The sequence below is a fragment of the Hippopotamus amphibius genome, chromosome 2 (genome assembly GCF_030028045.1).
Source record: "Hippopotamus amphibius kiboko isolate mHipAmp2 chromosome 2, mHipAmp2.hap2, whole genome shotgun sequence".
Classification (NCBI taxonomy): Eukaryota; Metazoa; Chordata; class Mammalia; order Artiodactyla; family Hippopotamidae; genus Hippopotamus; species Hippopotamus amphibius.
Genome location: NC_080187.1, coordinates 107,995,697 through 108,011,502, shown reverse-complemented (window position 1 = coordinate 108,011,502; position 15,806 = coordinate 107,995,697). Strand labels below are relative to the sequence as shown.

At 45.3% G+C, this 15,806-nt stretch overlaps 1 protein-coding gene across 1 annotated transcript in view; it reads left to right on the top strand.

Annotated features, from left to right (window-relative positions):
• PALLD (palladin, cytoskeletal associated protein) overlaps positions 1 to 15,806 on the top strand; it is a 254,461-nt gene that overhangs the window by 24,517 nt on the left and 214,138 nt on the right. Inside the window, exon 2 of the mRNA XM_057721456.1 lies at positions 9,610 to 9,788. The gene's annotated coding sequence lies outside the window, so the exon portion shown is untranslated. The remainder of the gene's footprint in view (positions 1 to 9,609; positions 9,789 to 15,806) is intronic.

The following is a 15,806-nucleotide window of genomic DNA, read 5'->3' as shown; positions in this document are numbered from 1 at the left end:
TGGAAACCGTTGGTGGTCTTCAGAGACAGCCCCTGGCTCAGAAGCAGCTGCAATGGCCCTGATTTTAGGTATTCTCCTGACCCTTCTCCATCCCAACCAAAGAGTTCCCCAGCCTGCTCTCAGATACAGGTACTCTCCCCCAACATAGGACCAGACCAAGTCAGCCATGGCATTTAACCTCACCTTGAAATGTAGAAAGTGAACAATTAACTAGTAAACGTTTCTGTGTAAAACACCCTCTTGAATTTCAGTCCTGCCACATCTTACTGGTGCCACAATAGGAATGTTGACTTTCTGGCACTGTCTCATGTTTAGGCTGGAATGTTTGAAAAAAATCCTGAGGGAAAAAAGACATTAGGCAACAAAAAGAAATATACATGTGTATGTATATGAAAGTGTTGTTCACTTCAAAATCCCGGCACAGAATAATGTAAAGAAATGCCATTTTACAGAGCTTTAAATACGACAATCCTTGTTTTCTATGTTATAATCCTCTATGAATAAAAAGGAAAAATTCAAGACTCACAGAGTCCATCAACATCATCCCATCTCTAATAACCTGATTTCAACCTAAGTATTGTATCCAAAGCAAGATGAATCTGTAAGTGGGAAGCTGTAACCAATCTTTAAAGATTTTTGAAGCGGGACCTGCTTCCATGTCTATAATTGGGGTTTCTTCTCTGCTTTCCCTGCTATTAGTCTCAGGAGATGAGAAACCCAGTTTATCTGCCATCTGTACCCTGGTCAGCCCCTGGGTTGGAATTTAAGTGGAATAAGCCCCTCAGTGGATGAATAAATGATTGATTAGTGAGTGAATGAATGAATGAATGAGACTGTATCTCCTAACCCCTTCACATTTTATTCCTAGTTAATACAAGGCTATTTTCATCCCCTGTTTAATGGCATCAAAATCTGACAACCGGTTTCAATTGGCTTAGTCCGACATGAGCAACTGTTAATTCTTTTGATTGGGGATTTACCAGGCACATGGATGCTCAAGGCTTGCCTCTCAGCTGCTGTCGGGTGGCAATTATATAGCTGCTTGGTGGCTCCAGCAGAGATTAGCGAAAGAACCAGGAAACTTTGTTACAGCTTGTTTCTATCCATAGTAAAAAAGCGCTATGAAAGATGAAACTAAAAGTGTTGAAGAAAATGAAATGTTAAGATTGTCTGGATTTAACTGTCCATGTTCTATAGATAAATGGGAGCTGCTTGTATCTTCAATACAGTGACAACTACTTCACAAGGTTGTTGGAAGATAAAACAAGGCCATATTTGCCAAGCATATAGCGTGTAATAGGCATTTGATCAATATTCATTCTTTCCCTTAATTTGAATCAAATAAACCCTTAAGAACTATCACTATTCCCAAATATTGTATCACCTCCTCTTCCTAACTATCAGATTGTATTATACGAATGAGTCAAAAATTATCCGCACTCTGGCTGTAGAATTTAATTAACTTTTAGAAAAGACATATACATCCTTTTTTGACATAATCTTCTTGCTTTTCAATACACTTTGTCCATCTGTCAACAAGCTTTCGTATTCCCTCATTAAAAAATGTTTTAGGCTCAGCTTTGAGCCATGAATGCACTGCTGTCTTCACCTCTTTATCAGAAGTGAATCTTCGTCCTTGCAGGGCTGCTTTCAGGGCACCAATCAGGTGAAAGTCCGATGGAGCAACATCAGGACTATAGGGAGGATGCTTTATCACCTCAAAATGAAGTTTTTGTGGAGTGTCGACAGTGTGGGCAGAGGTGTGCAGACATGCATCGTCATGCAAGATCACAACGCCCTTGGATAGCAGTCCTCTGCGTTTAATCCGAAGTTTAGGCTTCAGCTCTTCGATAAGCATCTCTATCCATTCATACACACTTCTTCGCGACAAAACACTTTCTCCATACTGTGCACAAAGTCTTCGGTAAATAACAGCACCAGGTACACCCTCAGGCCACAAAAAAGGAATCACCACACGCTGCTCTTCTTTCATGTAAATCACAAGTGGGGCATCCATTTTTGCTCACACCGCAGTTACAAATGAACTGATATAACATGTTTACACCTGCGCAGCAGTGACAGGGGAGACAGTAGCCTTGAACAGAAAGTGCTGATAAGATAGTGTGGCCAGCAGAAGTTTTAATATAACCAGAGTGTGGATCATTTTTGACTCACCCCATTTGTTTTAACCATTTTATAGTAGCAGATTAGAAGTATAACGGAAGCTGAAATTTATCAGAGGTACAGAATGGGTATATAGATAGCTAGATTTGGTTTTCCAATACGCTGTCCAATGTCCTGTCCACTAAATAAATGGCTTCCAGATATTAGAAATGGGATGAAAAAATGTCCAGGTGTCCTTCAGTGGAATTCTACCCACGTAGGCTCTGTCTTAGCGCAGGACGTGTTTCCACACTGCTTCCTCTCAACCAAGGTCGCTCTCCACTCTCACCTCGTGATAAACAGAAGGAGCTTTCAGGATCTGGAGGAAGTGAAATGTGTTCCCTAGAAGGAGACCAAGGTGAGGATGGCAGTGTTTCACTGCAGACGTGTGCTTTGGTTGCTGTGTAGCCTGCCACTCTGAAGTGCTCGGGTCCACTAGCTGAAGATATTCTGATCTGTTAGTGACATCTGTCTCAGGATGGGGAGGGGTGCAGAGTGTTACACCTGTGCCGTGACTTCCCCACACTTGTGCTGTGTTGGTTTTGTGTGTTTATGTTGCAGTTTGTCTTAAGCTGCACTAGCAACAAGAATTTTATAGAGGATGAATTTCAGGTCAAAATGGAATCAACAGCCCCGACTTTTAACTTTTCTTTAAAGAATACGAAGGGACTTCCCTGGTGGCACAGTGGTTAAGAATCTGCCTGCCAGTGCAGGAAACACGGGTTCGAGCCCTGGTCTGGGAAGATCCCACATGCTGCGGAGCAACTAAGCCCATGCGCTGCAACTGCTGAGCCTGCACTCTAGAGCCTGCGAGCCACAGCTGCTGAGCCCATGCACTGCAACTACTGAAGCCTGTGCTCTGCAATAAGAGAAACCACTGCAATGAAAAGCCTGCACACCACATTGAAGAGTAGCTGCTGCTCGCCACAACTAGAGAAAGCCTGCGCGCAGCAACGAAGACCCAACGCAGCCAAAAAAATAATAAAAATAATAATAAAATAAAAATAATCGTTAACAAAAAAATAAAAATAAAGAATACTAAATGTTCTGAGTCCTTTGCCAGGAACCTGATGGAAATGTTAAGAAATATAAGGAAATGAAGTGACTTCAGCTTATCTCATTCTCTACCTCATGGTCCAAACCTCAAAACTCCACGATTTCTTAGGTCAAGTAAGAAGGTGATGTATCTTTGACTGGCTACAGAAGAGTTCAGAAGGCTGGTTTCCTCCTCTGATGTACGTGTGGACTAGATGATTTTGAGTTTCACGCCATGCCTTATAAATACACTTCGGTTTGAGTAAGTGAGAGCAGATCAGCTTCCCTCTCCGTGGACGTCTTCAGGCAGAAACTAACAGATATGACTCTGGGAGTTAAAAGCCATTTTAAAAAAACAGCCAACTGAGCATCTACACAATGCAAGGCGTATCGCTTTTGAGGCAGTTGAGAAGGGTAGTCTTTCTTGATTCTGGGCAATTTGTGATTTCCTTTGTTTTCATAAAGTCTGGGAGAACATTCTGGCCTAGAACCATCTTCTAGTTCCGTCTTCTCTGCTCTTTCCATAATCATAGTCCAGATCCTCACCCAAAGAACAGAAACGACCATAGGTGTTATTTAAACTATGTTATCTTTTGCATCCTTTCTCCATTTGTAAGCTTATGTTTCTTTGATGAGTTCAGTGTGTTAAATAGCAGGTGTTGTCATCATTCAGGTGTGGTAAGGCCAACAGATCAGGAGGCGATGCCACTGAAAAGCTGTTATTACTCACAGGCCCCAGAGCAGGGAGCTCCCTGCACCGTGGAGGGGGCACAGGGGGTCCCCAGGGTGGGTCAGGAAGCAGAGGGGGAGGGGAGGGGGGTTTCGCTGTGTCCCTGCAGGAAGGGGTGGCGGGTGGGGCAGGGGGAGGCCCCGGGGCTGCACTGAATGGGGTCAGCAGCTCTGGGCTCAGGGCTGTCCTGGCTGTCACTGCCTGGCTCTGGGCATTAGCGCAGGTGGACAGTGGCCTGAGTGGGAGGGCCTGACTGCAGGGGGTGGGGGGGATGGGCTCTGGCTGGTTAGTCTCATGGGAAAGGAGCCTGGAGGCGTCACTTACTATCTCCAGGAACCGGCTGGTCCTGGGAGGGGCTTGTGTCTCCAGGGTCAGCCAGGCAGGGACATCAAAGCATCAGAAACACAGGCAGTTAAAGATGCGCTGAGTAGGTGCTTTGTGCAGACGCGGGGCTGGAGCTCACAGCCCTGGGGAGCTGCGTGAACACAGCCGTGAGGCCAGGCATCCCCCCAAAACCTCTGTCCTCATGGAAGAGAAAGGCAGGGGCTGAGCTCATGCCATAGAATGTGAAAAGTGAAGGGCATGGTGGGTGTCGTGACAAGGTGCTAAATCCACCCAGCACATTCAGGGACCTGTCGTGGGTGCGTAACCTTAGAAACACCACGATGTCCTAGGATCCTTCAAAGACGCAAGGCCATTCATGACTTGTACCTTTCATCACATAATTTCCTACGTCATTTCTTGAAATATTTTTCATGCAGTCACTAAATAGACAACCTTTCATTTCACCAAGAACCTCAGAATTATGAAACGTTAGAGCAAGAAGGTCTCCTGTGTTCAGATGAAGAGACTGGGCCGTGGAGGTAAATGACTTTCCTATGATCATGGCCAAGGTCATGGCCAAGGATCCCCGCTCGGCTGCTGCAGCTCCAACCATGAATCAGATGCTTATCTGAGCAGTGACTGGAGCCATGCTGCCCTGCCTGTTGCCCCAGGGAGCTCCCATCTCGATATCTGCAGCCTCTCCCCTCCTCCTGGGCCATACCCTGACTCCCCTATCTCGACAACATAGAACTGGTCACTCGGCAGGTCCTGACCTCGTAACCCTCTGACTTTTCCTGACGACGTTGAAGCCACAGAATGACTCACATTGTCTTACGCTTGCTGCCTGATTTGGACAAATGTCGTCTTTTTTTCTGTGCTGTTTCTTGTACATGCTACAGTCTGAGATGCTTTAAAAAAGTTATGCATGGAGCTGGAGAACAAAAAGCATGAGTGCTTGAAAACCAAAAACCGGGTCATCCCTGGGGTTTGTAAGCACCACCCGGGTCACCACGTGCCACGTTGGTGTCACGAGGCACCATCCCTAAGACCAGATGGACATGTTAGGCTGTGGCTGGACTGTGTTTGTGTCTGAACCTTCCTGCCGGTATTCAGTGTAGTTCAGGTACCTTGTTGTGCTTACTGATCCATTTCTTCAGGCTTACACTTATCATCATTGCTCAGATTACAATTGGTCTCTCTTTGGTTTTTTTTTTTTTTTTTTGCCACACCACGTGGCTTGTGGGATCCTATTTCCCTGACCAGGAATCAAACCTGACCCACCGCAGTGAAAGCACGGAGTCCTAACCACTGGACCATCAGGGAATTCCCAGATTATAATTGGTCTTAATTCGTTTTTTAAAAACTGCAGGTTCTGTGGGATGAATGACAGAAAAGCCTTGTGCGACATACCCACGGGATGTTAGCAGATGCTACATGAGAAAGAATCGCATGGCCAAGTAAGACGAGTGAATGCTAGGTTAGACAACGTTAAACTAATTTGTTTTCTGCTGGACTTCTCAGGGCCTTTAATCAGAAAATCTAAACTGCATCAGGGAGTGATATATACATACACATGTATATAATAGGTAGCGTCTTCCAAATCTGTTAGGCCATAGAGCCTTCACCATTTGTTTTCTCGTGGGCAGCGTATTCTAAAGTAACAAATGGCAGGTGTGGTAAGTATTTTTAAAGCACTGACTGCACGCAGTCCATTTCCCAGGTGGGGAAGTAAGGTATCAATGCATTAGGCCTCAAATAATGGTATAAAGAAACAACACAGAGGATAGGAAGTGGTATAGCATCAACTATCAAGTGAATAAGGCTACAATGTTTTGATTGTTGAGGAGAGAAACAGAACACAATTTTGCAGGTACTGTGTGCAAAGGGGCAGAGGTACAGAACACATAAAATATGGTTTCTGTGCTCAAGAAGTGCATCCCCTCGATGGCGAGCCAAGACCCTGTAATGCAGGCTGGCATGGTCCACGTGTGACAGACCAGAACTACTTCTCCTTTACGTGCATGTGAATCACCGGGGTCTGAGCTGACTCAGTGGGTTTGGGATGAGGGTTGAGATGCTGCATTTCTTTTTTTTTTTTTTTTTTTTAATTTATTTTTTATTTTTTACTTTGTATTGAAGTATAGTTGGTTTACAGTGTGTTAATTTCTGCTGTACAGCAAAATGATTCAGGTATACATATATATACATTCTTCTTTATATTCTTTTCCATTATGGTTTATCCCAGGATATTGAATATAGTTCCCTGTGCTTTACAGTAGGACCTTGTTGTTTATCCATCCTGTATATAATAGTTTGCATCTGCTAACCGCAAACTCCCAATCCGTCCCTCCCCCAGTCTCCCCCCACCTTGGCAACCACAAGTCTGTTCTCTATGTCTGTGATTCTGCTTCTGTTTCATAGATAGGTTCATTTGTGTCATATTTTAGATTCCACATATAAGTGGTATCATATGGTATCTGTCTTTCTCTTTCTGACTTACTTCACTTTGTATGATAATCTCTAGGTCCATGCATGTTGCTGCAAATGGCATTATTTCATTCTTTTTCATGGCCGAGTAATATTCCATTGTATATATATACCACTTCTTTATCCGTTCCTCTGTCGATGGACATTTAGGTTTTTTCCATGTCTTGGCTAATGTGAGTAGTACTGCTGTGAGCATAGGGTTGCATGTATCTTTCTGAATTAGTGTTTTGTCCAGGTATATTCCCACGAGTGGGATTGCTGGATCATATGATAGCTCTACTTTTAGTTTTCTGAGGAACCTCCAGAGATTCTGCATTTCTAACAGGCTCTCAAATAGTGCTGATGCCGCTGGTCCGAGGACCACACTTTTCCTGTAAAATCCAGATGGTAGCTGTTGCAGGGTTTGGGGGCCATGCAGTCTGTCCCAGCGACCCAGCCGTCAGTGCAGCACGAAGAAGGCCCAGACACTGTGTCAGCGCAAGGGCGCAGTTGTGATCTCCAAAACTTTATTTATAGACTCTGATCTTTATATAATTTCCATAGGTCACAAAATCGTCTTCTTCTGATTTTCTTCCTAACCTTTAAAAACACGAAAACCATTTCTCGGCTCACAGGCCACATGGAAAGAGGCAGTGGCCCGCAGGCTGTGTGTGCCACCTGAGGTCAGGGTGTCACACCCCTGGGGCGGCCGGCAGGGGTGTCCCCAAGGAGCACGTCTAACCAAGGTGATTAATCATCCTCTCTTTAAAACCTTCATTGCGTTTTTTTTTCATACTTCAGTTTTCCTCTGACAGTTGGTTCTTATCTTTTTATGGAAGATTAACACACTCTAGGTGACGTACAGACACCTAGACTCTGGCTGATTCCAGAGTCCACCAGGCTCAACTCCTCCCCTGACCTCCAGTACGTGACACCCAGCAAGCGTGTGCTCAGTAGAATTGAATCTGTCAAAGCCACCTTTCACGGGTCTGGGAGGAGAGCAGCTCCAGGGTGGGATGAACATGGTGAGGGGAGGATTCCCGGGAGCAGAGAGGAGGCAGGTCATACGTGAGGGCTACGTAGGGAACAAGAAATCCACGCAGATATTTGACAAAAGCAGGATTCGTATAGGAACACGATTGAAAGTAAAACCTGGGCCAAGTTATAGGAAAGCAAACAATAAAGATCTAAAGTTTAGGGAATGAGTCCTGTACGGAAGAGTGTTGAGCACTTTCACCTGCCGCAGGATGGGAAAGAACCCATAGATGGCCAGGACGAAGAGATCAATTAAAACAGGGGTCCCCAACCCCCGGGATCTAATGCCTGCTGATCTGAGGCGGATGTAATAAGAATGGAAATAAAGTGCACAGTAAATGTAATGTGCTTGAATCATCCCGAAACCCCCCTACCCCCAGTCCTTGGAAAAATTGCCTTCCACAGAACTGGTCCCTGGTGCCAAAAAGATTGGGGGCTCCTGAATTAAAAGACTTCAGATCAAGTAACACTGAAGCTATAGTCAATTCTCATGGATGAGAATCTGGACTGTGATTGTGGAAAAGGCAGAGAAGAAGGGACTAGAAGATGGTTCTAGGCCAGAATGTTCTCCAAGACTTTATGAAAACAAAGGAAACCGCAAACTGAAACTGCCCAGAAGCAAAAAATATTGCCTTCTCAGCTGCCTCAAAAGCAATATGCCTTGCGTTGCGTAGATGCACAGGTGGCTGGTTTTTTTAAATGGTTTTTAATTCCCAAAGTCATCTGTTCTCTTCCAAGTATCGTGTACTTATTTTTTAATATAGTTTCTGGAGTTAATACGTGGAGTATTAGCAAACTGGTTTGTTTTATTAACTGTATTTTCAGATTAAATGTAAACAAATACCCATATTATGTTACCTAAATGCAGAAAAGGTTAGTCTTCAGTGTCGTATTTGCAAAGGATGCCAAGTCCAAAGAATTCTATAGCAGATCAGACTCAGGGAAAATTTCTCAGTGCTGATTAAGAGCTAAATGGGAAATTCGGTCCCAGAGGCTTCAGTCCTTTTGTCAGTGGCACATTTCTTCGTATTTCTTTAAAACTAAATCACGTTTGGTGGGGAAGGGGGATTAGGGCAGCTTTATATATATATATATATATATATTTATTTTTTGTAAAAATGCTGTTGAGAGTTTGAGGTACTCAGGGAATAAAGGAAAGGGTGTGAGGGGGAACCCACATGGAAATAGTCTGGCCACCTGCTGCCTCCCACACCAAGATCTTGGTTGATGGGCAAGGGTGCTGACCAGCAAGAATGAATTACAGATCACTGCTGCCCCGTCCTCATCGTGGGGGCCAGAAGCACTGCTGGAAAGTTCTCTAAATATCAGAAACGTGGAAGGCATTAACTCTGTCCCTGCCCAGCTAACCAGGTTAGCAGGAACATTGCTGCCCAGGGTCTGTAATATGACCATCAGTCTCCCTTGATACATAAGGTATTTTGAGCACAGTGTTTATATTACTTTCATATTTTTCTTTAGATAAGAACAATAGATAAAATTGTAGTAAATGTAAGAGGCATTTGTGATAAAACATTTTTATAAGACATTTGGAATTTCTCTTCCTTTCGTTTTGTAACTGAAATAGTCTTCCTGAGTTTGATGATGCCCCTTGTCTCCAGGTTGATGAAATGTACAAGATGCTTTACAGAGAAAACCCACAGGAATTGTCTGGCCACGCATCTCATGGCCTCAAATATAATAGCCTTAGTCATGTCAGTAACATGGACGCAGCTCTTTTTTTTATCAAACAAGCATCTCGTTACACAGCATCTCTCCTTTCACTTCTGCTTTATGATTTTCAACGTCCCTGTTTCCTTTCTCTCTCTCCTGTCCTTCGACTTCCGTTTGGCCGGCAGATGGTTCTGTGAGGGAATCGAGCTGCACGACAGTCCCGACATCCAGATCCGCTGGGACGGGGGCGACCTGCACACGCTGGTCATCGCCGAGGCCTTTGAGGACGACACGGGGCGCTACACCTGTCTGGCCGCGAACCCCAGCGGCTCTGACACCACGTCTGCAGAAGTGTTCATTGAAGGTACCCAGGGTGCGCGTGGGGGGTGGGGCACGGGATGTGGGGTAAGCAGGGACTTGTCACTTCTTGTGAACGTGACTTTCCAGCATTGTGAGTTAAACCTCATTTGTCCTCCAGGACAAATAAATCGAGTGGTTCTGACACTTGGGCGTACTGTCAGCGATGTCTGAGGTCAACATTTGTTTATTTTCATTTAAAACATTTCAGCTACATGAATTTATTTGAAATACTAAGTACCCAACTTATTTTTGGTTTCTCTGGTGGATAGAGAATGGGAACATATTAAAATACTAGAAATGCTAGATCTATCAACCAAAGTTAAACTCTAGAAGACTTAGGAGATCATTCACGGGGATATTAAGTGATTGAATATTTCTGAATGTTCTCATTTGTATTCAATTCTAGAATTTTTCCTTTTTGGTTAAGATGCTGCTATTCTTGCTAAATGTACCATGAACTTGCAATTGCTAGATGAAAAAATTTCCAGCATCAGTGTTGCATTAAAGAGGGGTAGGCAGAGAGTAGAATATTTCTATTGTTCTAACAACTCATTTTTGACAAGACTCAGCCTATAGGGAGTTAGAAAACTTGCTGTCAAAGTATATGGTTTACCTCTCTGTTGCATTTTGATCAGTACCAATCGTTTAAGTTGGACGTGTCTTGAGCACCAGCGTTCTATGTCCTTAAAGCCATAAATTGGTGAGTAGCCTCGTAATTGCTTGCATTTAAAAATAGTAGTTGGACTTTTACATCGGGGCTTGGGAGCGGATCCTTCAGGCTAGGAAGAATGGCTTTCGGTGTAACGGAGCTGTTATGTGGAGAGGCTAAGTTGCAAAGGAAAGTTCCAAAACATATGGGAGAATGTTTGCTGGAAAATGACTTGGTTAAAACCTGACAGTCTTACCAGCATCCTGCAGGTTGATGAAAACTAGTGAAGCTAGGGATGTCACTGATTGATGAACAGCTTCATGTTAAATGAGGGGTTGCTGTCTGCTTATTGAAAGAGGCCTGTTTGCTGTGAAGTTCCTAAGGTGTAAACATTTCTGGCTACCGCCACGAGATTTACTTGTCTGTTGTATGAAAAACTAGTGATCAGGAAAAGCTCTTCATTTTATGGACACGGAAAGAAAGCAAAACTCAAGATGGATATTTTTTAATTTTGAAATTAGATTTGTATAAATAGACTTCTGAATCAACATTGAATCTAGATCAATGCATCCATAAGATTCAAGCCATTTCTGTTTAATCACATCACTGTCCTAGAGTCCTAAGCTGTTAACCAGTGTATTACTTTTTAGTTCTGAAACTGTTTTTAACGCAAGATTATTTTTTCAGTTATCCAGCCTTGTGATTAAATAATTTTGAATGAAAATAAATAAATAAAATAAAATAAAAATAGTAGTTGGAACACAGAAAATTAAAGTCCTTGAGGTCTCCACTACCTTAGTCTTGATCTTTTTACTAATTTTTTTTTTTACTGTTTCATAACATTAAATTTCTTTGTTATTTAAAGTAGAAGAAAGCATGATGTAAACCATTCTTTATAGCCCTTGTAAGAACTGACAAGAAAAATTTTAGTTTTAGAAGTAACTGTTCCTGCCTATACTTTTAATGAGAGGATCCCCTGCGTTGTCTTTGAAAGCCTCTGTGAGCTCCTTAGGGGACCTCGTCCTGCTAGTAAGAGCAAACCTTCTGTATTAACAATAAGTGATGCTACACGGCACTCACAGGTACACACATGTGCAGACATAGTCATTTAAACTTCACCGTGAACCTGTGAGGTGTTTTCAGGCTCCCGCTTTACACACAGGTAAACTGAGCCCGGGGAGGTACAGGGACCCGTCCAAAGTAACCCCGGGATTTGGACCCAGTCCGTCTTGCTCCAGGGCCCATATCCTTATTTGCTACGTCACACGTGTCTCAAAGTGCTAAATGAACAGGAAAAGACTGGCAAAGAGATTTTTAACACTTAATAAGTGGGCAGGAAGTATCAGTCATGGACCAGCTGTGGGGCTGACTTCCTGAGGCATTTTAGAATACAGAGAAGGAAGGTTAAATTTCCATTAAAAATCAAAAAACCCGTTTGCTAATGATGGTCAGATTTCTCCCAAAACCAAGTTCAAATAGAGCCACTTAAAATTAAATGCTTTATTTGCTTTCAAGATGGCTAGAAATGGGAACTTCAGTGTGGATTGCTTCTGTGCTGCAGACGTTAAATCACGTCAGGTTTACGTGCTAGTCTATGAACTCGATCCAGGCACATTCATTAAGGCCTTACTCTCTGCCAGCAGCATGGGAGCGCATATGATGGGGACGGTCCCTGCTGTCACAGAGTTCCCAATCCGACAGCAGAGATGGACACATTGTTTATAAAGAATATAAAATGAGTGATGCTATAGGTGGTGTAACAGATATCTAAAGTGTTATAAGGATACAAATGAACTTAAAAGATTAACTGCAAGATATAGAAGATATACTTACTTTCATATAATAAGAGGGACTATTTCTTTGCCTTGGAAACCACGTTCATGATCTAACTCTGGAGGCCCAGAACATGCACGCCATGGTCTTTAACTACGTTTCGTTAAATTTAGCTCTTCCCCGTAGAAGCCCCTGCACTGCAGTCCTCTCCTGCCTTTGGGGGGGATCTCTGCATGAGCTACTTAAGGTGGGAAAAGCACCCGCAGTTCTACCCGCCACGTGCAGTCCACACCCAGGGCTCCACAGAGGCGGCGGGTATCCCGGTGTCCGGTTTTGCACCTGATGACCCTGCACTGGCTTATACGGCCCACCAGCTGTGGGTCTGGCTTCAGATAGTGCTGAGGAGAGGAGGGGTCTGGCCGAGCCGGAATGAAGAGCCCCTAAGCCTCAGCCTCCTGGAAAGTGCTTTAGGAAATGGGCTTATCTTCTCCGTGAAATATGAGTGATAACTTTTTAAAAATTAAGTTGTTAATTAATTTATTGGCTGCATTGGGTCTTCATTGCTACACGTGGGTTTTCTCTAGCTGCGGCAAGTGGGGAATACTCTTCATTGTGGTGCTTCGGCTTCGCATCGCAGTGTCTTCTCTTGTTGCGGAGCGTGGGCTCAGTAGTTGTGGCACACGGGCTTAGTTGCTCCTCAGCATGTGGGATCTTCCTGGAGCAGGGATCGAACCCATATCCCCTGCATTGGCAGGTGGATTCTTAACCACTGCGCCACCAGGGATGTCCCAGTGATAACTTTTTTAAAGTCTGATTTTGGTGTATTTTTAACCCTAAGAACAATTATGTGAAACGGGAGAGAATTTCACATAAACTCTTAGGTTCCTATTATGACTGAAAGGAAGAAGCATTTATGTTTTCCGTATTGCAGCAGTAAATTAGACTCAGGAATATCTCTGTTGTTTCCAAAACCACATTGCTGTTGCTATGTCAGCATGCAGTATGGGAGTGGGGGTGTCTACCAGAGGGTAAGAAGTTTTCTATAGATTTAAAAATCTCAACAAAACCTTCCCTAAAAATTTCACAACCTACTGGTTGGAAACTGCCTACATTTCACTGCCTTGTGCATCAGCTTCGAGAATGATATCGAGGAAATTTCAATTTAAGAACAGTAACTAACTAGGAACCGAGCACTGGTCTTCATTTTCACGTGGGTTATCTCATTTAACCCCTACAAAAATCACCCCGTCCTGTGGCTAAGGAAACTGCAGCTTAGGGAGACTTGTTGGGCCCCAGACCTCTCTCTCACACACACACACAGTCACACTCATACACTCACCTGAGCTTCAAGGACTAAACCCAGGCAGTGTGACCCTTTCACTCTTAAAGTCACAAAGGAAAATGCAGGTGAACCTTGGATCTTGGGGCACCTGGGTCATCACCTCCATCCAGTAATGGATCTGGGATGTGCACCCGGAACATCTCAGGACATCACTGAGCTTTTGGTCATTGGTCATGTGTTCACTGAGGGTCCCTGGAAGGCAGGCCGTGGTCCAAGTGCTGGGTGGGAACACTTTGCAGGACAGGCTAGGCCTCTGTCCTCCCTGCACTGACACTCCAGGAAAGGAGGGACAGTCCCCTAGTAAACGGGTAAGTGACCCCAGCCACCAGCAAGTGCTGGGAAGAGAACAAAGGTGGGTGGGGGTAGGGGTCAGGTGACCTCTAACCTCAGTCTGAACTCTGAGAGGAAGTGATGGGAGGCTGATGGGGAGAGTGCTCCAGACAGAAGTGGGGGCAAGGCCATGGCAGGAGCACTGAGCGTGTCCAGGAGCACAGGGGGTGGCAGCTGGGCGGTGGCCAGCTCACATGGGTCGTGGGGCCTTGTGGTCACTCTTTGCAGGCTGGCCTTTATTTTATATAAAATCACCACTCATGGAGGGTTTAAACTGAAAAGTCAGATTATCTGATTTCCATCTTTAAACTGAAGTTTGACTTATAATCGGGAGCCCAGTAAGAAGCGTGTTGTGGCAGGACTGAACAGAGATGGTGGGACTTTGGGAGCACGCCATGTAGACGGAGGCAGAGTTCAGGGTCAGACTCCAAAGCCACGCGGTGGGTTAGATGTGGGCTGAGGGGACCACGGGAACCAGCAGACACCCCGGATTTCAGCTTCACTGTTGGTGTGGACAGCGTTGCCTGTCTGTGAGGTGGGGAAGATGAGAGGGGGCTGAGGCACAGAGGAAAGTAGGTGGTCCATTTGCAAATCCCTGTCTGGACAGCCAAGTAGACACAAATGGGCAGGTGGACGTGCGGGTACAGTGAGTGCCCAGGGTGAAGATGTGTACTGGGAGCTTCAGCATGTAGGTGATAACCAAAGGCACAGGACTGAGCGGGACCACATCTAAGCCTGGGGTGACCCTCCCCACACCTGGATGCTCCAGGATGAGGAGCCTGCAAAGGAGCATGAGAGGAGGGGCCCTGGGATGGGGACGCCGGCAGAACGGTCGGTGTTTGGGGAGGGAGGGCTGGCCAGCTCGGGCACTGCTGCTGGTGGCCAGCACGCTGAGGACAAGGAGGGACGGCTGTGGATGCCCTCAGTGATTTTGGCAAGAGGGGCTCGGAGAGCCTGGAGGGACCACATGCAATGAGTTTGCAGGACACGGAAGGAAGCAGGGAAACACGTGGGTGGCGCCCAGGCGGTTCTGTCCAAGCACCAGCAGAGCCAGGGGCCGGTATCTAGACAGGAGTGCGGGGGGTCAAGATGCTTTTTGCAGTCTGTTTGCTTGTTGGTGTTCATGGCAGAATTACTAGAGTATATTTCCATGCGGATGAAAACAATCCAAGAGAACAAACACAGATCCTGCAGAGGGAGGGGAGCGTAAGATGCCGGGGAGCCAAGTCTTGGAAAAGGAGAAGGAAACGGACTCCGCCCATAGTGTGTGGGTGGTGAAGCGCTGCTCTCAACACTTTCTCCGTAGAAATGGGACAGGTGAGCGCAGGCAGGGGAAATCAACGTGGACATCCCAATGTTTGCGGCCCCGCTGCCGCCGCCCCTCCTGACCGTATCATGCATGATACAGATCTTTACAGCTCGAGGAGCAGCGGAGGGGGCAGGAGGAGGGTCCCCAAGTGTGCGATGGAGGAAGCTGGGTTGCACCTGACCCCTACCTGGGGAGCTGAGCTGGATTGGGGGGGGTGGGGAGGGACTGCATACAAACAGTGGGGAGGGGCAGGAATGCTGAGCGTGGTGCACGCAGGTAGACCCTGTGTGATGTTTATTTACAGGTTCTCCAAGCTTGTAACAATCAGATGAAATGTGTGCCCCTTTTAAGTGACATATCGAAGCCCCTGGAAATGTTAAACAGCGAATGGTCCTTGTGGACCCAGCAGGACAAAGCCTCTGTGAGGGGACGGTTTCTTTTGCTGGATTTGGAAGCCTTGCTAGACCAGCTGACAGTCTAAGCTCAGCTCTGCCCATTCTCCACAGTATTTATTTTTAAATATCTTTCCTAATATTTTCTGGCTAGCCCAGCTCCCAGCTCCATGATCCAGAACAGCCATTGGATAGCTCTTTTCTTCCGTCTCTGCCTGGAGAAAATG